A 23,375-nucleotide genomic window follows, 5' to 3' on the forward strand; every position below is an offset into this window, starting at 1 on the left:
ATAGCTGTTTTTTTAACTATAGGAATAGGAAACCTAAAAAATAAATATAAGGGATAGGCTAATAAACTTGGGATTTTTCTTTGAGGCGATGGGTTTGCAACCTGTAATTGTATCATTAAGCCAAACAGCTGAACGTGGGCTATCAGTCTTTTGGGTACCGTTGGGTCTCTCTATCACACAAGGGATATACCTCTTGGTCTATATCTTGCGGGGTAGATAGAGCCAAAAGTCTCGAAAAGACTGAGAATTCAGACGTTCAGCTGTATCGCTTAATGATGGAACTGAAATTCAAATAATGACGGATTCAAATAGTCAATCGTAATGGAGGGAAAATACAGATATGATTTTAAAAGGCTTTTCGTGCAGCTTATATTTTTTACGTCTTATACTCTATGAAGGCCCAATCAAATAGGTACTTAACTCCAACAGGCGCTCGCGCCTCGCCACTCTTTTGTACATGTTATTACTGTATATCCCCATTAGCATATTTCTCCCGTTAAATTAATTCGAAGATTCCCCGCAGACGCCGGGGGATCGGATTTGTGCATCGGGAAGCGATATTATTCTTACCCTTTCGGAGAATCTTAAACATTCTGGTAATGAGCGGGATAATTTCCAACTTGTTAATGGTCGATAATGTTATGAGTTTAAATTTTGACGGCCTCTGTGGCGCAGCGGTAGTACGCTTGTCTGTAACACCGGAGGTCCCGAGTTCGAATCCGGGCCAGGGCAAAAGCTGTGAAAGCGGAACATACTGACAGACTTACATTATTAGTAAGGAATATCACAGTTATCAAATAATCACATAACATTAGGAAAACTTTCATGAACTGTAAGATTTACTTGTGTTTAAAACTCCCCATAGATAGTATATAAAAACTGAAAGTCAATATAAAGAGTGAGGTCGCTGTACTTTGAAAGTGATCAGAGATTCATAATCTGTTGTGTGCGAAAGTTCAAAAGTCAAAATGTACGAGCGAGAGTGTGATCTTTGAAACTAATATTCTATGTGAAATCTTATTCTCGTTTAAATACAATATTGCCATGTGGTTCCCGGCTTCAATACAAAAAAGAATAGGACCACTCCATCTCTCTCCATGGATATCGTAAAAGGCGACTAAGGGATGGACTTACAAACTTGGGATTCTTCTTTTAGGCGATGGGCTAGCAACCTGTCACCATTTGAATCTCAATTCTATCATTAAGCCAAATAGCTGAACTTGGCCATTCAGTCTTCAAGACTGTTGGCTCTGTCTACCCCGTAAGGGATATAGAAGTGACCATATGTATGTATGTATGCAATTATACGTAAGTCTCTGTCCTGAAGACCTCTTCACCGACCTGGGCAGAGACTACATCTTTCCACTTTCCACAATCCCTGAACACTTATTTTACATAATTGACATCCATCAATATTTTATCTGCATACATTTATAAATACACATAATCACGTCTTAACTCCTTGCGGGGAAGCCATAGTCGACAGTCTTGAAAACACTTAAATGCCACGTTTAGCGGTATGTCTTCTTCTTATCTATTATATGAAAAAGAAAGAATACTTCGTCTTTGAAGCGGAAGAAGTATGTAAGTTAGAAAACCCATTGAAGTAAAATATTAAGACAAACAGCATCTTAGAGTAACCCTTAATAAGAAACGATAATATACTCGTATTAAAATAAACTCTAAAAAAAATTAATATCCCTAAGTAATTGTTTAAAATCTTTTTCAAATAAGACGATGAATATTAGGTATATCATCTTTAATATGAAACACGAGCATATTAAAGCCGTTTAGTTCAGCTGCACTCCGACTTAAAATCGCGGCTAATAATCGACAATTTGCGATCTCCAACTTATGGTAATGGCCCTAAAAGGTGCACCGCTTCCTCGGATTAAGCCGAACAACTAATATTAGCGATAGCAGCCCCATAGCTAATTATGCTAAGGCGCGAATGCTAGCGTCTGGGGCGTAGACTAAGATCTAGATAGACACGGCTTTCGGAAAATTACATTTTTTTTTTCTTAAATTTAAGAGCTAACTGTTGTCTGTGGCTTTAAGTGGAGCATCCTTCATTCGTCTCTTTTCCGTGCGATCTTTAGCTGTCTATAAAAATGATTGGTTCTTCATCAATAGTTTATCTTATTATTGATGGAATTCTTGCTGCTTTTCCAGCACATTTCCTATTGAACTAATCCTGCACACCCTAGTATTTGATTTTTGATTTGAACGCACCTTGGCCAATAATACAGGTATTCTGGAAAACCTCTTTTGATTTCAAAACCTATTTGATATTTACCTGCCTTTATAACGTTCACGTCTTCATCTTTAGTTTCTTTCGATTATTGCTCTTCGTGTAGACGCTACATGATTTTTTAATTTACCCTTCTCATCACTTTACATAGTAAATAACCTTAAGAAGTAATGCCGTGTGGTTCCGGCACCAATACAAAAAAGAATAGGACCACTCCATCTCTTTCCCCTGGATGTCGTAAAAGGCGTCTAAGGGATAGGCTTACAAACTTGGGATTCTTTTCTAGGCGATGGGCTAGCAATCTGTCACTATTTGAATCTCAATTCTTATCATTAAGCGAAATAGCTGAACGTGGTCATTCAGTTTTACAAGACTGTTGGCTCTGTTTACCCCGCAAGGAATATAGACGTAACCATATGTATGTATGTAAGAAGTAATCATCAACGCCAGTTTCCTTCGTCGTTACCTTTTACCTCACTATTTACACGAGCTCGACATTGTATGTTACTTTTAAATCACTAATCACGCTGAAATGTTTGAGCTATAGTTTTATGTTTTATGTCCGGCCTGCCTGACGTCAACCTTGTTGAATATACTTTCGCATTTGGCACATTACCTTAAGCTTTTATGCCTTAGTTGCTTACTTACTTTTTGACGGCCTCTGTGGCGCAGCGGTAGTACGTGTGTCTGGGACACCGGAGGTCCCGGGTTCGAATCCCGGCCAGGGCATGATGAGAAAAGAATTTGACTGGGTCTCGGATGTTTATCTATATAAGTTTTTATTAAAAAATATAGTATTGTTGAGTTATCTCGTAACACAAGTCTCGAACTTACTTCGAGGCTAACTCAATCTGTTTAATTTGTCCCGTAAATATTTATTATTATTTATTTATTAGTTGCCTTTTATGATATCAACAGGATTAAATGGAGTAGCCCTTATCAAAGCCAATAAGCACATATATTAGTATATCTGATGCCACATCATCATCTTCGAAGTCTTCATCTTCCAAAGTGGCAATGTTCAGCAAAACAATCAGGGAATCACTTAATTAACGTACATTGTCGCAGACGGACGCCAAACATCGAACCCTGTGCAAATACAGTGGTCCTGTTTTGTGTCCGTTTAGTCCCGAATTCGGTAGCCGTGTTTTAAGATCATCGGGAACACGGGAAGATTGTTTGTGTGTATATGTTAAAAGAAAAAAATAAATAGCACGGACAATTTTTAATACAGAATCGGTTCATCCAAAATTTGTTATTACACAACCAGTGATATTAAAAAAAATAAGAAATCTTAGTAAATGCTTCTTCTTCCTTGAATCAACAAAACTTTTTCTTTTGCATGTTTAAAACTCATGACTTTCATATTGGTCACATTGAATTAATTTCATCGAAATAAGCAATCAATAAGACAGAATTTTTCTTAGGAACGCAAACAAAAGTGAAGAAGTATAAGATAAAATGTCGTTTGTTTCAAGTGGCAACCCTATTAGTAACATAACCGCGTCTGAACAAATTTATATCCAGTAAGCAAAACGGCCCAACCACAGATGACACAAAATCCACCCGAGATCAATACATACCGATGTATCGCATAATCCTTTGACCGACTGGAGCAGTAAGACTCAATTACAAACTAACCCTGATCCGACCAAACAACCAATTTGGACGGAACCCGATCGGAGAAAACCCATTACAGACAAACCAAAAGCAACTGTAAACCACACTGATGAAGAATCATTTTCGGTTGTAGGAATAAAGGAATCACCTTCCCGACCAATATTGTCTAGTCACGCGTGTGATGACCATCAGAAAAATTATCAAAGGAAAGCAAACTTTATTGTCACACAATCTAGAGTTACTTTTAAATGGTGTTTTTCGATGCTTGGGTGGCTTGAACCCCAATTATAGACCACAAACTATTTTATCTAACGCCCGTGTGACAGCACTAATCTTATTAGAATCTATTGGAATCGAAATCGTGAGAGGAAAGTGAGGAGATGGCCCCTAGACTATAAAAGTAACCGTAAAATGCGCTTAAGGTGTAATAAAATGGGTAAGTGAGAGTATCTGTCAATAAAATCAAAATTTATATTTTTACTTTGGCCAGAAGTTAACAAGACAAGGATTTTAATGTAAAATTAAACTTGTTGAAATTACAGTCTTAGCAACAGATTTTATGGCGATTCGGAATGTATTACCTACCAAGGCGAAAAATAGAGTCAGAAAGAAGAAAATATGTTTTTAATAATGCGAATGCATAAATGTCTTGTGATCAAGTGGTTTTTGGTGATATTTTTTTAGTAGGTACAGATATTTAAGCCAAACATTTACTAAATATTGAAACCTGATCGCCTAGTACTCTCACGGCGTTAAGCAAAGACATTAAACGTGCAAATTCCTTAAGAACTGTCTTACGCCTAATACCTCAAATCCGCCTCCATGTAATCCCGCATCCATCCCTCCGTCCCGATTGATTCGTGGCGGGCCACGACGCGTGATTTCGACTTCAGCTTAAACCAATTTGGCGGGTAATCCGCGCCGGGATACGGGCAAACGCCTTCGGTTACGGAAGATAAATCGGTCCGTTCCAATTTGTTGGAGAATTCTAGAGATTTACTTATTGGGATCTATGATGTGTTTTTTCTGTTGATGAAAAAATTGGTACATTATTCGGTATTAATATCATGTCAATAACAATGAGACTTACTTTATCGATTCTTGGCATTAAGTCGTACTGATGGTATGTACACTGATGATTTTTTTATGATATGCTGCCTATGATATCGGCGGCGACCATAAATATGACCTGCCCGAGTCACACACTATGAAGCAGAATTGCTATTGTTAAGAAACTTAGATCAGGCGCACCGGTAGTCATACAATATTAATCATAGAAAATGGTAGAGTAATCTCAATATTTATCAACAAGACACATAAAAACAAAATCGACGGAATCCAATACTTCTTATGACATAATATAGTTACAATTAAACATGCTACATTTTGTCACCCCTATTCTAAATCACACACATCAATATCAAAAGCATCCACTAAACTTATCAAACAAGTTAATCTCATAGACACGACGCCAAATAAGTTAGAGGTCGATGAGCAAACAGGCAAGTTTGCTCAGGACCGGACCGTTGTAACTACTATGTTATCTGTGACTGGACGCCAAACAATGTTGCTTCGGGCCGTTTGGATTGAGGGCCGATGGTCATCTGAAAATAACCTTTTTACAGCTTCATCTTGTATATTTGATTTATACAAACACAATATGTATTTATACCTACGGGGCAGAGCTAGTCACAAGACTTGGGAGTCCACGTTTAGCTTAATGATGAACTTATATGATTTGCATCAAATGAGTGATTACTGAAAGAAAACATAAATTTTGCACGACACAACTTACCCTAAAAATATCCACAAATGCGACAAAGAAATTCTCACGGTACTATTAGGCGTTACCACCCCCCATTGAGCACCGATTTACGGGTAGATCACACAAAACATCCCTTTTTTATCCCTTTAACCCACCCCTCTACCCACTGGACTGTATTACCAGTATCGATGGCAAATTGGGGTTGTAGATGTAAGGGTTAAAAAGGGATTTCTTGTAAGACGCTCCCTTATTGAATCTTCACTTGTCGGGATTCTTTAAAGTCGAAGTTAAGTGGTGTTTGCCGAGGAATTTATTGGATTCCCAGCCATTTCGCGGTCGGTAAAAGGTTTGACTTTCTAATAATTATGGTGATGAAGTTTTTGCGGTTCTGTTCGTACTTTTTGTGCAAAATCGTGTTTTTGTTTTTTCTTTTTAAGTTTGAAGTAGGACTCAATGTTATAATACGTTGATTGTATGTATGTGTGCGTATCGTGATCTTACTGACCATCGACATATGTTAGATAAGAAAATAAAATTTAAATATCTACCTTAACCGTGATAAAATTACACCAAACTTGAACTTAAAATAAAAGTCATTCATACGAGATAAAACGTAAATGTTGTTACGCGCAAGTTACCAACGTAAAGTCCAATTTCCCTAACACAAGATGAGCAAACGAACAGCTAGACAGATAAAACAATGTCAGCTGAAAAACGCCAATAACACACGTAGTTTTGTTAAGCAATTAACGGAGCGCAATCCGACGGTTTAATTCCGAACACGGCCGTAAACGAAACGTGGCTACCCACCGAAAGGGAATGTGATGAAAAAGGCCCGATGTCCACACACACTTGAGGAGCAGCAATGAAATTACATGCGGTCGCCGCGGCCGTCCGTAATATCATTCCACGCGAGTCTTGAAAACGAAATTAAATTTTGCATGAAATGAAACAAAATACAAAGAAAGTCCAGTACCACGTTGGGCGCCAACAAAGGAAAAGTGGCGCCCAACGCGGGGCTGAGGTTAGTTAGCTCACTGGCCAGCCTTATCGCCGTGTGTAATTTGTTTCTAATCATATTACCTTTTATTTTTCCCTCCCCTTCTTTGTGTTTCGTTTGACTAGTGGGAGATTTTTACGTAATTAACATTTTTTGCTTGGCGCGATTACGTTTTTTAAAAGGTGTGGCGGAATTTTAATAGTCTCCTTTATACATTTTATCATGGAACTGAAAGCAGTGAATGTAAAAAATTAAAGCATAACACGCTTTATGGATTCATTGAATTGATTTCATGAGTCAACTTATTAAATTTTTTCTTCTTCAAATCAAATGTAAAATAAACTCAAAAAATTGAAGAACGTATATTAAAAACGATCCAACATTTTGACATATAGACGAGTGCTGAAACTAGAGGAGCGGGGCCGCTTCTATTATTAATCACTCCAACGCCGGTCGGTTAATTAGGTCCTTTCATAATGTACCGACGGTTCGGGTACCCTCACAAAATCCACGCAGTCATAAATACGTATGCGAGGCGATCTCCAAAACTCGCAGTTTTCGGCACACGACTTAATATTTCATCGCGTAGGCGCGTAGCAAAAATGAATTCTCTAATGTGAATGGAACTTAGTCCGGGATCTCGCCGTTGGCAAAATAATTAAAGCATTGCATTAAAAATTCTTCCAGTGAGCTCTGCGCGCCGGATATGTGATATTATTAATACGTCGGGCTCAGCTTTGGCCGTTCAGCGTTCTTGGCTTCGCATAAAATCTGCTTATTACAATTATTCTGATGAATTATGGAGGTGCGCCGGTCTAATCAACAACTGTACGAATTTTAAATAAGTTGAGCTATCATTACTCGTATGTTCAAGTGCTCGTTACACGGTCAGTTATTAATGAAAATGTTCATATGAAATATTCAGCTGTTTCGGATTTATATTTAAAATTAAAATATTTTCACTATATTGAAGAAAAATATGTATTCTTGGACAGAAATTTTACACATTTTTTTTATATTGGAAATTTGAGTGCAATTATCTAACTGCCTAATGGTAAGCAAGATGAGGTATATGGTGGACGAAAGCTGAGATAGTACTTATTCACTTTGCCATAAAAAGCCCAAAAAATTTGTACGTACTTGGTAATAGAATTTTATCTACATACCGATATACTTTTGGAAAAAAAAAGAATTATCACCTCCTCTTTAACACTTGTATACGTAGCAACAAGTCACTTGTTCTAGCAAGAAATTGCCAACACGCACCGCAATGTATGTCCGTCTGTCTGTCAGTAAACCCACAAACCCACAACGTCTTGCAATGCTTTTCTGGACGCGACACTTGACCATTTTCGTTGGAGAAATGTTTCATACGTGTGTATGTACAGGGTGATGCCACGAACGTGTGTTTCTACTGTATGTATAAACACAATAGACGCTAATCTAAAATGGAAACAAATATCCCAAACTATAATTTTAGTAAAGCATATAGATGAAGAAAAATATTTAGATTGGACCTTAATATGTACAAAAATACCTGAAATGTTTTGTTATCATTATGAATGATACAGGAATCACATTATTTTTATTTGATCCTTGACTTTGGATAATTTACTGTAATTTTTTCATTGTTAGTATCACGTAGCACAAGTTTCGAACATACTTCCGAGGCTAACTCTGTGTAATTTGTTCCGTATACATTTATTCTATCATTATGCTTAACAGATGAACGTGGTCTATCAGACTTTCAAGATTGCTGGCTCTGTCTACCCCGCAAGTGATATAAACGTGATTATATGAATAAATTAATGAAAATATATTTATTTATTTGATTCATATCATAATGTCCGCTATTAATTATCGAAGAATACATGTGGCTCATATTTATCAGTTTTTCCTTAACATCTAGCAAATCCAAAATGTATCTGGCATCATAAAAGAACAAAAATTACAGGTCCAATTATTCTTAGGAAGCCGGTGGCACTGTTCTAAAGCAAAGAAGCGATTCCATACCATCAACATTTCGTTCCGTTTCTCAAATAAATTATTATAAACAGAAAATGAGGTGTAATCCAGTTAGTCGATCAAGATCAAAGCGTCGTCGATGTCTTCGATTCCTCTACAGCATGGCTCTGCAGTAATCAACTGACAGCGGTAGTTCCTATCTAAAGGCGGGGACCGTCGCCGCTTTGGTCTTATTTTAATATACATACATACATAATGTTCACGTCTATATCCCTTTCGGGGTAGACAGAGCCAACAGTCTTGAAAAGACTGAATGGCCACGTTCAGCTACTTTGCTTAATGATAGAATTGAGATTCAAATAGTGACAGGTTGCTAGCCCATCGCCTAAAAAAAGAATCCCAAGTTTGTAAGCCTATCCCTTATTTTAAATGATTAGGAATTATGGTTTTGAGAAAGAACGTATGAATAAGTTGAGATGGAGTTAGATGTTTCAGTAGAGACATGACTTTGATTAACAACACAATTTTTGGTCAAATACCTGATATTAGCATAGGATATTTCAAGAATCAATGGTAGTAAATGGTTTTAAATCATTGATAATGTATCAATTGAGATCGAGATTAAGAAAATCACTAAAGGTGTATTTAATATTTATCGACTACAATATTTTAAATAATTACATACATACATACATAAAATCACGCCTCCTTCCCGGAGGGGTAGGCAGAGACTACCTCTTTCCACTTGCCACGATCTCTGCATACTTCCTTCGCTTCATCCACATTCATAACTCTCTTCATGAATGCTCGGCGGTTTTAAAAAATAACATTTTGTTCTAAAAGAAAGTCTATAAAGCTTTAATTATTACTTCAGGATGCCACTAGATAGCAACAAACGCCTAGGTGCGAGTGGGTTCATTAAAGGGCCAGCGGAGGGTGGCTTATCCAATATTTATTAACTTATTTCAAAGAAAATCGTATAATTTACACCATCACCCCCTCAATTCGCATCCTTGACAGAGTAGTGGATGCAACAGAGTCGACGCAACTGTTACAGAAAAGAAATCAATACTAAACGAGATGCAGGTTTGTAATGATTTCAAGAATCTGTGGTTTTGCTGACAATAATTGTATGTTATCAAGTACAAATCTACATACGTAATGTTTGTCTTGGGTTTATTCTTCTTACATCATTAAGCCATACAGCAAAACGTGGCCTTACAGTATTTTCTAAACTTTGTTTGCTTTGTCTTCATCATAAGGGATAAAGACTCTTAGGTAAATTAATCGATTTTGTCTGGAAGGGGTCATTTCTTTCAGGTGCGACCTTGTGTCTAATTTAAATGCAATGTGCGCCGCTCTCAAATATTAGCAAAAAATTACAACTTCACCTCTGCATACCACCTTTAGCCTTCAATTAGTATTCATCCACACTCCTTACGCGTTCAAAGTTAATGAGAGTGTGTGCCGGCGTATTTTTGAAATTCAAACCCTTTGAAATAATACGGGGACATGGCGAAAATATGTTAATGTCACCTGTGAAGCGGCTATGCGGGCAAAATTGATTAAGTCCTGCGAAGAAGTGCTGAGAATGTTTGCAATATTCATGCTAATATATGTTGAGGAGGGATATATGTTTTATCTGAGACAAGCGGCCTGACACGGCTTCGCTCGTACGTGTATGTGCTAACAAACATAGCCTGTAACTCCCGCATATGATCTGCTTTTTAACGGCGAATTAATTTTTATGATAGATTCAAAATGTCCGAATATTAGCCCTTAAAAACAAACAATCATTGTCACACTTACTTTTCCTCTCTGTGATATTTGTATAGATTTCCTTAACTCTATGGCTTTGTTTGTCCATCAGCAACCTTTTTCCAGGATGATGATGATGATAAAAATGAAAGATAGAACCAACAAACTTGTATAAAAACTAGCTAGTTTTATAAATTTTTAATTTGATCATAATTGTAAATACTCAACATAAATTTTGGGCTTTGGTAAAGACGAATTAGTCAAGTTTAGGAATAAATAAATACTAAAAGTCCACGTTAACTTTAATCTTGGATGCCGAACAAACATTGCGTCGCCCATCAAAAATTCGTTTGATATTCCGCAATTCTTAACGCACAGATACACTAATCTACCCGAACACCCTTGTTGTCCTTCCAATTCTTCCGACCTGAACCCATAAATAATTGATCAACTAATCTGCATACGTCACAAGACCACGTCACAACAGTTATGATCCGACTGGTTATTAGCCGTCCTTATCGCACATCTTCTTGTTTTATGTACACTCATTGTTTTTGCGAACTCATCATACTGAGAGGGGTTGGATTCGAATCGACATTTCGTATAAGGGCTTGTAAAAACTCCATACCGAAGTGCAAATTACACAACGTCCTCTGTTTGAACGTCGACAAGCAAAATTGTCTTCTATATATTGTCAGATAGAGTTGCAAGTGATTGTTTGCCGTTGGCAGCGATAAGTTTGTCAAAGGCTACAAGCACGGGATATATGCCTGAATTATTTAGTTGGCAATCGTGCATCCGTATTCTGATCATTTCTCTCATCGGTATCGTACAGGACTTCATCTGCTGACTCTGTCTTTCGTCGAATATCTGAAAGGGATGCGATGTACAGAGGGTTTTTGTTTTGTGTAATATCAAAAACATTTTTGAGTTGATGTCTAATACGTTCGGGGCTGCATATTTGAATGTTGGTTTAGTATTCTTCTGAATAAAACAGGGCTATTAACGTTACCGTCACGGGAATCGCGAGCGAATACAAATGTATTATGTACTGTATGCTTCGGGCTATTAAGTTTTCTAGAATGAATTTTCTATAGGTTTTGTGTACATCGTAAAGCTTGTTGTGTGCGTTATTTGTTATGTATGCTAGTACCGTTAAGGTTTAAATTTTATTCGTGTAGGTAACGTGTTCTTAACTTTTCCATGAAAATTTTTTCGACATATATCCTACTACTATTATAAAGGCGAAAGTTTGTATGGATGTTTGTTACTCTTTCACGCAAAAACTACTGAACCGATTACCATGAAATTTGGTATGTAGGTAGCTGAAGACCCAGAATAACACATAGGCTACTTTTTATCCCAGAGTTCCCGCGGGATTGATAGGGTTTCCATGCGGACGAAGTCGCGGGCGGCCTCTAGTATTTCATATAAAGCAATGTTTTTATTTGACAATTGGTTGTTATTTTTACACCATATTTGAAATTTATGAAAAGTTATTTTAAACCTTTTTATTATTTGACTAACTTTATGTATTATTAACATATAAATCTAGATATTTTTGACGTTGGTTCATGATGTGACCTACAATTATATTTGCCATTGCAAATGATTTCATTCACGTATTGTTATAATAAACAAAAGCTCTGCAATATTCGTACCCACCGAATTAGTTGTAATCACCAATAGCAGGCGTCCAATTGCAAACTCCAAATTAACGTACATTCGTAGCTGTCGAAGTACAAGACATTTTTCCCGCCGACTGGCCAGCGAGGCGGGCTCCGTAAATTAAAATGTGAATAATTAACACGGAGCTCACCCCCCACACCCTCGACGCCCCCACCATACAACACCCAGATGTATTAGTTTTAAGCTCTCAGTTCGTATGAGCGCGATTTTAGGGCGCTCGAAGTTAGTTGTCGTTTGCACTCATAATCGCTTGGCAGAATTTTTAATTTCTTCCCAGGGTGGCGGCGTTCGTCGGAATTGGGGAGCGAAGGAATTTCGCCTGTAATGACGTTAATTTCTGGTTTTAGGGTTAAACAAGTGTTTGAAGACGTGGCTTGACTAATCTTGTAATCTGTCTCAAGTAAATATCTGTTTGTATGGGAATTATTGTTTGCATTCTGCTTAAAAAGGATTTATTATTGTTTGTGAATATGGTAATGTTTGTCTGCATTTTCTAATTATTTCTGTTTTTGATCCACATCCAGTCCTGCCTTTGAACCAAATTCTCAGTTACGTACTTAGCAATAACGCTTCAGAATTTCGGATCCTTTACTTCCAATATCTAACGAAGCTTCTGGTTTAACACTAAACTACTGTAGTTTTACCTCAGCCACCCAAAGGGTAGATAGCAAGCCCAATTCTTAATTAGAACGCAAATTCATCTTTTTTAATATCCAAAAAGCAGACCATAATCAATGGTGTGTTAGGTTAGGATTAGTTAAATTAGCTCTTGACATGTCAGGTAGGCTGCAAGAGATCCCACTTAGGGATAAACCCACCTTTGTACTGTACTGCTGTTTTATATTTGTAATGTGCTCAACAATAAAGCATTTACTTACTTATTCTTTTAATAGAATGTAATCAATCCGATGTTTTAACACTTGTATCATCTATAGTATCAAGGTATCTATCTATATCAACTATGAGTGTTCTAAGTCACACTTCTGCCTAAGTATATCATCTATGTGTGATCTAGCATCAAGACATTCTATCTTCCAACACCTCTCAGACCCACCAGGTGTTAATACTTCGAATGAACACCCGGCTCACGAGCCAACGCCTCCAATCAAGGCACACTAATCAACGGCAACGGTCCAATCACAACACATAACTAATTCAATTTGGATCGCATCTAAATTGGAACGGACTGTATTGGTCAAATTGATGGCGGAATCTTTAAGGAACGTATTTTATTCAACGACAAAAGTAAATCAGTGTTTTGTTTTTCATCATGTTGTTTTTTCTGGAAACATCAAAATCAACCTTATAATTTTCCAGAATGTGTCCAATAATTCGCATTTGCCCGGGGCTTCGCTACCGCAGAAATTCCCAAATGAAGCGTATATGTTGAGATAGTATTGTCAACTGTAGAATAATTAGCTATGAAAGCATAAAAATGAAATACTAACGAACTAGATTTTTAATAAAAAACGTTATTTGTAAATAATTATATAATATCCTTTGGCGAATGCATTTTCTTTACCAAATCCCAATGGACATAATAACAATTTATAACCAGTCGAGGACACAGACAGACATCGCCCCCAAGAGCTTCGGGCGCATGCATATTAAACGTCACGCACAAAAATAGGAATAAATTAATAATTCTATTTCACTAGTCAAACTCCCCCCTAATTTTATCTAGCGACGGCGCAACTACGGTTACTCGATTGTAAATCTCTAAGATTTCTTTGAGATTTTTTATTGGATTAGATTTCTTTAGTGTTTCATTTGCCATATTATATTCAAAGTCATCATATTGTGATGAAATTAAGAATTTTAGAGGCATCTTGTCTAGCAACTTTAGGCCTTTGTAATCTAGTGGTCTTACCTTTCGTCTTCTATATTTTTTATTTTACCTTATTAAATACTGTGGGTTCAAATTCTCTGGGTTATTTGTAATTAAGAAAAAAATGTTAGGTTTTTGGCTCTCATTCCAATTTTTAGAATTGGAATGAAAGACCAACTAAAAAATAAAGCAAAATATTTTCATCCAAAATATACATTCGAGTACCTGTAGTAACGGCACAAAATATTATAGACGACTTCAGCCGCATACAAAACAACCGTATATTATATTTGGTTTTTTAATTAAAACAACTCGATCGGTGACCCCTTGTTATGCCCGGTTTTTTTTTTATAAACGGACAGCAAATATATCGTAAATCGTCATGTATTTACATTCTGCGTTATTGGAAGCTCTTAAATTCAGCTTTTGTATTAATATTTTCAGTTACTTACATGCTTATTAACACGAGTAATCTATAAAGTTTCTGAATTTGGTTGTACTCTTATCTTTGTCTTTGTATCAAATTGACGTGTTGTTTTGGGGGTAATAGGCAGTTTAGTTCAATACTTAGATATATACTCTGGATATATATATACCTGGGATTCCTCTTGTAGGAGATGAGCTTGCAACCTATCACTATTTGCATCTCAATTCCATCATAAACGTCGCCTTTTAATCTTTTCAAGACTATTTGGCTCTATCTACCCCGGAAAGGATGTAGACGTAATTATACGTATGTATGTAACATAGGTGAATAACAAATATAATCTCAATCTACATTCGTCGAGCTTTTATTCAAACTCATTCGATCAGGGTGCTCTTGACCAGATCTTCCGCCAAAACTACCGCCCTCAAGCCGCGAAAAAGCGGTCAAGGTTTAGGATCTTACATATAGGTCAGGCGCCTTATAGTTTGAAGATGGCTGATAATGTATTCTATCAAGATACATTCGTCTAGGCTTTACCTTTTCAACAATACACTAAGCTCGCTGAAATCCCCAATATGACCTAAAAATTTGGCTCATCAGTCCGAATAAATTGGCAGAATTACCCCGTAATAAATGTTATCAGTCCTATACAAACCTTGCGTGATCAACGGCTGCAATCAAATTTCTGTTCGCGGCCCATACATAATAACATTTATTGGCGTTAGAAAAAAAAACGTCCAATCGCCGACCATCCATTGTCCAACGCAAATAATCGTAAATTCCAAACGGACAAAATATAATAAATTGCCGATGAGATCTGCGCTTCAGCGTTTGAAACGTTAGACTTTAACCCTAAAGATATAAAGGTGAAAATTGATTCGACCGATGTTCGCAGAGTGTTAAAAATTGACACCGTTCGGTCTATATTTGCTGAACCCTCCGCTGGTGGCCTTTTTTCGTTTGTATCCGCGTACTGGCTGATAGAACACGTTTTTCAAATCATTAAACAGTTCCGACCACGCCGCGGTCGCCGGCAAAAAGGAACGGCACGAAAAATGTGGAAAGGAAAAAATGCGAAGCGTTGGCCTGCGAACGCCCGAAGTGATCGTTGTTTCGACACGATAATGCCGGGGTGGGACCAAGCTGGTTTGATACTCGTAATTTTCCATTGAGAAATCCTTTGGTGCCTGACTTAATGGCTTTGAATGATAAAGATTGTAGCAGCGACGCATATAAAGATGATATGCGTGCCAATAGTGCGGCCTCTGTGGCGCAGCGGTAGTGCGCTTGTCTGTGACACCGGAGGTCCCGGGTTCGAATCCCGGCCAGGGCATGATGAGAAAATAACTTTTTCTGATTGACCTGGGTCTTGGATGTTTATCTATATAAGTATTTATTATAAAATATAGTACCGTTGAGTTAGTATCTCGTAACACAAGTCTCGAACTTACTTCGCGGCTAACTCAATCAGTGTAATTTGTCCCGTATATATTTATTTAATAGTCTTACAACTGAGAACGCTGCAGACCGGACAAAATGGTAAGATAGATGTCGCAAAGCGGATACGAGGCCCCGAAGCATATTGGCAGAACTGAAGGAATGCGTAAAATTAAGAGCAAAGACTGTAGAAGCGACTTAGACATAGTAAAATACTGGGAACAAAGTCTTATTGACAAAAATATTTAAATTAAATAGTTTTGGTATTAAAATTTTAGTAATTTTCAGTTCCTAGAAAACCGCGATTTTCATAACACTATGATTTTGACCCAAAGCCAGAAGAGTCGATCTGCCGTTTCATGCGCTCTTCGTTTGCACATCCTCTTTTTCCTTAATCTAATTATCGATTCAAGCAAAATCTCTTTTCAAGATTTCGTCTTTTTCAATTTCAATCCACGCTACCAACTGCGCAACTATTTGTTCAATTGTCTCTATTATATATTACAAAAATTTTACCAAAACGAGGTTCAAAAACTAAATAACTTCAAAAACTTAAACACTTCTGAGATGTGTCTTTAGCGCCTCTGAAATATGCCCAATGTTTGTCCATGGTGGTTGAAGGACATAAAAACTCAAAATACGATAGTATCAAAACCAGTTGACCGACAAACCGTCCGCCAATTCCTCACGTGCCATCGACACAGTATTCGCTAACTCCGCACTTTTCGGCCGGATTGTAAACTCCGCGGATATCCGCAAATATGCGCGGCGCCGCGGCTGAATCGGCGGGTTTTCGGCGATCTTTTTTATCGTGGCAACAGGTATGGTCAATGATGGTGTCATTTTGTTTTTGACGCTTACGCCAACGACGCACGTTACGTCTTTATGGAGTACGCTAAGCCAATAGACACAAATCCGTCCTAACGACACAGCCCATCATGCACGCATATTACTTCTTTACGGAGAAGACAGAGCCACTTGACACAAATTTTGACCACGCAAACCAGCAACGGATAGAAAACTCACCGCTTGAAAGAAAAATTCTAAGATAAGAAGTCAGTTTCTTGATTATCTTTTACAATAAGCGCGGGCATTAATACAGAACTAGCACATATTAGGCTTCTTATTCTTTTTATTATTAGAAAAACATGGGGAAATAAAATATCAGAAATAATGCCATAAAACAAAATGCAAATACCTCAAAAAATCTCAAATTTTAAGCGGTCCCATAAAAACATTCCAAGTAAAATCAATAACCCTAAATCATCGAACATTACGAGAGATCCATTCAAAGCCGCAGAAACAAGAGCAATATCTTCCAAAAGATAAAATTCGAAAAAGTTTAATGGAAACGGAATCCTGTGGACCAATAAAACATAAAAATACCCTAATACATTATAGAAAATTCAAAGTATAGATGATCCCATTATAACGGGGCAGTGGGCAGAGACTGCTTTGCATATAGAAAAGCAATTTTTTGCGTTAAGGTTAATTTATGCGAGGCTAGTTATTGAAGGCACAGATTTTTGGGTAATCTTCTACACTTATCCTACTCAGAAAGGACACAAACGTTACTCCCAAGAAAAGAATATAATAATTGTTTATTCGAAGTAATTACGTAAAAACCCTGAGGATAATAATTAATTTTTTTCTTCTAGTGTCCTTTTTTTCATAGTCCGGGAGAACATAGTAAGCATTCATAAAATAATCATTAGAAAAAACTAACTGTCCATCTTGACCCGTTCGGGATAAAATCAGGGACCTTGCGATTCGGAGACAAGCAATTTGAAACTGCGCCACAGACAACAATAAATCGAATGAAAGTGTCAAAAGGTGATAGTGTTACGGTTAAGCCTTAAATAAATTATTAGTGTTGTTTTTTTTTTAAATTGCATACAAAACTAATAGTCACTCACGAAGGCAACGTTTATCTAGATGACTATCATGGAATTTAAATTCTCAAATGTGTGACAGGCAATTTTACTACCAAAACAGCTCATGAACTACATAATTTTAAGCTAAGTAAAATTATTGAGAAAAATTTCCCGCTCTTTTTAGATGTAATATTATCGTATAAACTTGCCTCTATAAGCAGTTTTTCCGAAGTGCAGTGGACTGGTGCAAGAATTAATGGTGCGAAACTTCGGCGCCCGCTACAAATTTATGTGGGCGCACGTCTAGTTGTCCGACCGCGCTGACAGCGCCGTTTTTACTACGGTCAATGTATCAGCTGCTATGGCTGACACACTTTTCTTGTGAAAAATGAATATTTTCAATGTTTTAACTATTTGATCGCCTTAAAAATTTCTACTAAGTAAAATAATAGTCGTAAATGTAATTTGGGATCTCCTCAAAATAATAATGACAATTCTTTGTTGTCGAAAACGTGAATGTCCATTTCACATATTGGATTCTTCTGCAACATAAAATAAAATCATAATTTATATTTATGTGACCAATAATTTCAAAGACATCTTACGTAATATGGGTTTGTCTAGTCATTCCAAGCCAATAAATAAATGGCTGCTTGTTTTTTTTTTAATCAAAAGTTTGAAACCAATAAATTTCCCATAACAAATTAGGGCGCACCCGGACTGTCATCGGAGAAGCTCCGTCAACCATTACAGAGTTTCTTTCACAAAAACCCTACCTTAATTACGTCTAACAATGACATCGATCACCGAAGAATAACGCCATTCAGCGTCCTTCGGTTCTGCATCAAACGATCGCGAATTGCCACAATCAATTATCATTTGTGACCAGCTGAAAAAAAAAAAACAGTCGGGGAAAAGGGCACGAATGGCAAGCCATTTTTAATCGTCGAAAGAAGAAGAATCCACGCCAGTCAGCCGCAGACAAATCGACTATAATTAATGACGTGCGCGCATTTTTTTTTCTCTCCACTCAGATACCAATAAAGGAAGCCACGTTACAGGAGGGACAAAACAAAACAGTGCCGGGTGTCGAACGAAAGGCGAATTTATCATCTAGACGGCAGTCGGCGCGACCGCCAATGTCCATTTGGATAATGCCCAACGCGATTAAAAATATAAAAATACCCCCACAGCCGCCCCCGCCCGGTGGGGGGGATTTGACGGAGGACACCACGCTGAGGACACAAAAGGATTATAAATGAGAAGGAATTTTAGATAATATTTGTACGTTGGATGTGAATTGTAATGCAGGAGATCGGCCGGGACCGTCTACCCGCACCCCACTCGGGGAAATCGCCTTCCGCGATCCGCTCCTAATGAGTGTTTGTATCAATTTGTTAGTATTGTATTTGAATATTTTTGTGCGTTCGTTACGATTTTAATCCCTTGTGGTCGACGCGTTGCTTTTGTTTAATAACTCCGGTTTTTTTTTTTGAAAGCGACCGTTTGATCGTGGTTCGTCGTTTGTTGTTGATTAAAGGTGTTTGGAGTTTTTGCTGGTCCAATATCCGAACAGTCTCTTTTTGCTCTTGCCCTGCAATTGGCGATAAAAATTCAATACATACTTGCAGTGTACGTTTCGTTTTGCTCCAATTTTCTCGAACCTGTTATTGGGTATTTTGTTTTCCCAAGTTTATCGTTGCTAGAATTGTTTTATTGGCCATTTTTATATTAGGGATTATTGGTTTCGTTCATTTTCTTATTACTGATTTGAATGAAACAGAAAAAACATTGATACAATAGAGGTACAATAATAATAAATTAATAATTTCAACGGCATATGATTTACAAACAAACTTATAAACTTGGGATTTTTTTTAGGCGATGGGATGACTAAGCGAAATAGCTGAACGTGGCCGATTAGTTTTTTCAAGACTGTTGGCTCTATCTACCCCACAGGGGATATAGACGTGACCATATGTATGTTTTAATTATTTACGTCACATTTATGATTGACGAAACTGTACGGAACGCCACGGCTTTACGTAGTTAGTGATAAGTTCAAAAAACTAGAATATTATTATTCTGTACAGATATTGTGAAACCTTTTTATGTCCCTTTTTGAAACAATTCAAATTGTAATGAAAATGTAATTTAGAAAGGGTACCAGAAACAAATGGAAAAATTCAAACGAGTTGAACCCACGATAGTCCGAGGGGTCTAAACATGGCCACCGGTATCTCATAATAATAATTAATACGTTTAAAAATCGTCGTTTTTAAAAACCACGGCACGGACTCCGAGAAAAGAATAACAGCCGGCGACACACTGTGTGTTTTCAATTCATTATCTCCAAAACAAAATTTTCATTAGCCCCGAGATTTCCTTTTTAAATTTAATTATTCATATTTAAATTAAACAAAATATAATAGAGGGCCGCGGAGTAAAAAAGCGGCTTTATCGTATCATATTTTATTAACCGAATTTATAATTCTACACCGATTCGAGTAAATCCACCGAGGGGGTTGCGATGCTCGGGAAAATATTTATGAATGCCAAGCAGAAAAATCCACAATAATATTTCAGCGCGGACGTGAGTCTTACTCGCGACCGCCGATCTATTTAAAAAAGAGGCCGGATGGACAAAAGGGATGTGCTCGTAAAAAAAAAACTGGACGCGTATAGAGGCGACCCTGTGCCGCTTTGTCTGCTTCTTATTTTTTACCGAATCGGAACGTTTTCCAGTTTTTATCGGTTTTTGTTCCGGAGACTCCGTTGTTCTAATGTGGCGTCATTTGTAATTTCATGTTATATATGCGACGGTTTTTTTTTTTAATTTTTCATTTTTAGTTACTTGACAAATGTTGGGTCAACTCTTTCTGCCCGTGTTTTTGACGATTTCATTGTTTGCTCTTTAAGCTGGCTCGTTTTTCGTGCGTCGTCTTAACGTTGTGGTTTTTGACTTATTAGTCAGTAGGTTTTTTCTTGATTTTGCTCGCGTACATAGTTTTTGTGTTCGCAAGTTTAACTGGTACTTATGATTTTCTTAGAACTTTTATTTGTGCGAAATTTCAATTAAATGAAATAAATTTTACTCAGACGAGCGAAAACTACATATGTACATACATATATGACTAACGTCTTTATTATGTTAATAGGCAGACAAAGCCAGTACAAAAGACTAAAGTCTCATTTAGTTGGATGGCTTTTAATAAGTTATAATTTATCACAAGTTTACCAACCGAAATCCACATACATACATACATATAGTCACGTCTATATACCTTGCGGGGTAGACAAAGCCAACAGTCTTGAAAAGACTTATAAGACACGTTCAGCTATTTAGCTTGATGATAGAATTGAGATTCAAATAGCCACAGGTTGCTAGCCCATTACCTAATAGAATAAGCCTATCCCTTAGTCGCCTTTTCCAAACATCCATGGGAAAGAGATGGAGTGATCCTATTTTTTTTTTATAAGTGCCGGGAACCTCACGGAAATCCACTATTTACACAAATAAGGTCATCTCTAAAATCGATGGCCATGCGCCATGCGGCCTCCCAGCTGGCATCCACCGCTCAAACGTCCAATTCGCACTAATCGCGTTGTCCACGATTCAGTTACACCGCGATAATTGAAGACAACTTCCACATTCGGACGTATTACAGTTTTGAGTGTAACAGCTGAATTTTGAACGCTTGGGAACTCCCAATAATAATAAACATTAAATAATAAACTCAACTCTTAAATAATTAACTCCCAATAATAATAAACATTAAACCAGATAATGCAACTGCATTATCTGGTTTAATGTTTGTTTCATAGTTAGTTTATTTTTTGTTTAGTATAGTAAAGATTTCAAGACATTTTTTAATTTGAAGAATGATTAGTTTCTACATAATCCAAGCGGTAATTTAACCTTCACATTCGACGGATTCGAATTAGACATTTTGACGGCCTCTGTGGCGCAGCGGTAGTACGCTTGTCTGTGACACCGGAGGTCCCGGGTTCGAATCCCGGCCTGGGCATGATGAGAAAGAACTTTTTCTGGTTGGCCTGGGTCTTGGATGTTTATCTATATCAGTATTTATTATAAAATATAATAAGTCTCGAACTTACTTCGAGGCTAACTGAATCTGGGTAATTTGTCCCGTATATATTTATTTATTTACAGTTTTGAGTGTAACAACTGAATTTTGAGCGTTCGGGAGTTAAAATGTTGGCATGCATTTTCCTGTTTAATGTGTTTAGTTTTTTAACCTAGGATTCTTATATTTTGAAATGTACTCGTATGTATATTTAAAACATAACCGATTAATACACACAATTTTGAAGATCTCTTTCACACAATGGGACATTAGGAGTGTAGCAGCTGAATTAAGACGCGATTGGGAGTCAAAGGTACCTTTTCTAATTTTTTTATATATTTTTTGTAAGCTCTTTAAGGAGGATAACTTAATTTTCAAAAGGTGAAGATGCAACTGGGCTACCGTCATGAGTATCATGGTCCTGGAAAAGAGCGCAACTAACTTCTCAAAAACATTTTCATTGACAATGGCTTCCGCTCAAACTTCAAATCAATTTCACTTACGGCGTGTTTCCAACCGAATCTCATCTTCATTTTACCATTGATTCATCGTCAGACGATGTGATTATTTGCATGGTTCATACACACATACATACATATGGTCACGTCTATATCCCTTGCGGGGTAGACAGAGCCAATAGAACTGAATTAAAAGACTGAATGGCCACGTTCAGCTATTTGGCTTAATGATAGAATTGAGATTCAAATAGTGACAGGTTGCTAGCCAATTGCCTAAAAAAGAATCCCAAGTTTGTAAGCCTATCCTATGCATGGTTCTCAGTTAAACTCTCATGTACAACCAACAGCACATCAACCTGCCCAAATTCATTGCAATTTCGTCTCTGCTACCGCGTCATAGGCTTAGTAACTTGAAATGCTGTTGGCTGTACTGCACGAAGCATAGCGTAGTCTCAGGTTTGTTTTCCGTATTTTATCTCTTCACTTCATCCGGTCAAATGCTTCTTTTTTGCAACAACATCGTAACCCAAACGGCTTGTTTGAGCGACGCGATAACCAACTAATTGATGGACAGTTTTTGCTAGTAGGAGTGAGTTTTATTCGAGTAGGGATTGAACCGGTCGAATCCCTTCTCGACTGGAGTTGGAATGTAATTTGAAATGTGAAATCTCACGGGCGCCGCCGCTTACGGTGTAGGCTGGTATGGTTTACGCGTATTCTAAATACTCTTTTGCTAGAGTTGGAGGTTAGTGTTAAAGACTACATACATACATATTATATATTTATATTTACGTCTATATCCCTTGCGGGGTAGGAGCCAACAGTCTTGAAAGACTGATGGGCCACGTTCAGCTGTTCAGCTTTATGATAGAATTGACCTATAAATTATAGAATAGATTAGATTTATTTTCGGAAAACCTAAATCGCGCAAGCAAAGTTTTCACGGATTGGAGCATATATACAACCTCCGACACAACATCGTCGGAGCCGCCGTTCCCCAGACATGACACCTAGCCTGGCAGAAGATCTTCCCTTTGGTGGCGGTCGAGCCGAATCATCGCTCCCGCTACAAATTCTATGATAAATAATCGTACTCTCATTTTTAAAATAGTCTTTTCAATTTGAAATCATTCATCTCTAATCCACATTCATGAACTATAAATCTATTACCAACAATACCCAAGTAATTATCTTTTTTTTTAACCCCTCGTAACC

At 37.3% G+C, this 23,375-nt stretch overlaps 1 protein-coding gene across 2 annotated transcripts in view; it reads left to right on the forward strand.

Annotated features, from left to right (window-relative positions):
• The window catches only part of LOC106133201 (nucleoporin 88), a 131,177-nt gene that overhangs the window by 87,377 nt on the left and 20,425 nt on the right, over window positions 1-23,375 (forward strand). The window lies entirely within an intron of this gene.

Source organism: Amyelois transitella, chromosome 22 (genome assembly GCF_032362555.1).
Source record: "Amyelois transitella isolate CPQ chromosome 22, ilAmyTran1.1, whole genome shotgun sequence".
Lineage (NCBI taxonomy): Eukaryota > Metazoa > Arthropoda > Insecta > Lepidoptera > Pyralidae > Amyelois > Amyelois transitella.